General features: G+C 36.8%; 1 non-coding gene across 1 annotated transcript; it reads left to right on the forward strand.

The window, feature by feature from the left end:
* Positions 1 to 1,234: 1,234 nt before the first annotated feature.
* LOC122007618 lies at positions 1,235 to 1,344 on the forward strand. The gene has a single exon (XR_006119072.1). It is a non-coding gene; the product is annotated as a small nucleolar RNA R71 (small nucleolar RNA).
* The last annotated feature ends 963 nt before the right edge of the window (positions 1,345 to 2,307 follow it).

Genomic DNA, 2,307 nt, shown 5'->3' on the forward strand with positions numbered 1-2,307 from the left:
AGGTATAGAAAAACTTCCTGAATCCTAGAGCTTTGGGGGAGTGATTGTCGTGAGCATAGCACTGCTCTTTTTCGTCAATGCTATGGTCTTGAATTCGCCTTTCTACCCTCTGTTTGACATGATTCCCTTAAAAAACATTACAAATTTTGGCATTTGGTGAAGGGCGTCTATAAGAGGGACCTCAATGCAAATCTCCTTAATTTCTTTTTTCAAAAATCTGTAGAATTCTTCATATTTTTGGGACATTACTAATCCTTAAGGAAAAGAAACTGTTTGACTTTGTGGTAGAAAAAAAAAAGTCTCTTCAACCTTCCTGGTAATCTCCTCCTTGTCTTTATTCTAGACCAAATTTGGCGTAGGAGGAGAGGGTCCTTCTTGAAGATTAATCCCTTTCGATGTAGTTATTTGGAGGTCTCCCAAGGTCCATCCGCTCCTTAATTCACCACGGTTGCAATGTTCCACTAGGTTAATATCAAGTTTTCCTATGAATGTGCTTGGTGCTCTTGAAGAAGATTGGGCTATCTGGCTATCTTGCATCTTTTGGTGCTTTCAGAGTTATCCATTCTTTGATTTAATTGCTTGATCTTATTCTTCATTTCCCTTTGTTCAGCAAGAATTTCCTCAAGCATCTTCTCTATTCTTGGTAATTGATAGCTTTGTGATGGTTGTTGTTGATAAGTTTGTTGCCCAAGTTGGTAGATTGGCTTTGCTCCTGCAAATGGTACCTGGTCCTGATTATTCCGGTAAGAAAAATTTGGATGACTCCTCCACCCAGGGTTATAAGTGTTGGAGTACGGATTGTTTTATCTTTGATTGTAACTAACCATTGCATCACATTGCTCAAGTTGATTTATTTGTGTAGAGATTGGCCATAGGGGGCAAGTATCTTGAGCATGATCCATACTTCCGCAAGTCTCTCTCACACACACACAATTGCATTGGCAGTGTTATTTCCCACAGTTTCAAACTTTTTGGTCAGAGTATCCAACTTTACAGACATGAGTGTGATTGCATCTACATCAAATTTTCCTGAAGCCTTGATTTGATTCCTAGAAAAGGAGCCTCCATATCTTTTAGATGTCCATTGATGATGGTTCAGGGCTACATTTTAATGATGTCATCAGCTTCATCTAAGCTCTTTTTCATTAATGCCCCTCCCGCTACAAAATCGAGGGATACCTTCGTGTGATAGTTGATGCAATTATAAAATGTATGTAGGAGTAACCACTTCTCAAGTCCATGATGAGGGTACTGTCTGAGCATACTCTTGAAGTTGTCCTATGCTTCAAATAATAATTCTAAGTCTATCTGTCTGAAGCATTCTATTAGATTCCTTATGTGAGTTGTTTTGCTTGGTGGATAAAATTTGTCCAAAAATTGTTGCTCACATTGCTCCCAGGATGTTATACTATTTGTTGGTAAGGAGGAAATCCACTGCTTGGCTCTGTCTCTTAAAAAAAATCCAAACAGTAGTAGTCTCACTATTTCTGATGGGACTTCATTCACCTTCATCATGCTACAGATCTCGTAAAATGATTCCAAGTGCTGGTTCAGATCATTGGGTCCTCCTCTAAATTGATTATGCTGGACCATGTGGATTACTTCTGGCTTTATCTCAAAATTATTAGTTTCAATTGGTGGCCTGGTGATGCTAGACCGAAGCCCACATGCATAAGGTGTTGTGTAGTCTTTCAAATGTTTGTCGACCATTTTCGATGCTTCTTGTTCTGCTTAGAGTCTTTGTAGGATTCTTCTCCTTCGAAAAGTTCTATCGATCTTTAAGTCGAATGGTAGTAGTTCTCCTGTGAGATTAGCTCTTCGCATGTAAGAAAGGGGTATCAAATAATCCAAATGCAACAAGAAAATAGAGTGTTTAAAATTTTTAAAGTTAAAAAAAATGTAGGAGATTCAAAATGCAAAAATAAAATGTAGAAATTTAAGTAAGCAAATGCAAGATGTAACTTCAAAATAAAATTTGCAAGAATTATTAAAACTATAAAGAAAATAAAAATTTAGTCTAACTCAAATGATTATCACTAATACTATATGCGCAGTCCCCAGCAACGGTGTCAAAATCTTATTATATTTCTGCAAGTGCTTGGATACGTCGTCAGTAATAAAAGATATCGAACCATAGGGACTGGTTATAAGCAATAGTGATCGCTCACGTAGAATTAGCTAAACTATCGATTGTTGAAAATTTGCTATTTAGAAAGAAAGAAAAAACTTAGAAGAAGGAAAAAAGAACTAGAGTAAGTGTTGAATATATCAATTTGGGGAATATTCTAGGAGTACAGTTTCATTATG

This window comes from Zingiber officinale, chromosome 7B (assembly GCF_018446385.1).
Source record: "Zingiber officinale cultivar Zhangliang chromosome 7B, Zo_v1.1, whole genome shotgun sequence".
Taxonomy (NCBI): Eukaryota; Viridiplantae; Streptophyta; class Magnoliopsida; order Zingiberales; family Zingiberaceae; genus Zingiber; species Zingiber officinale.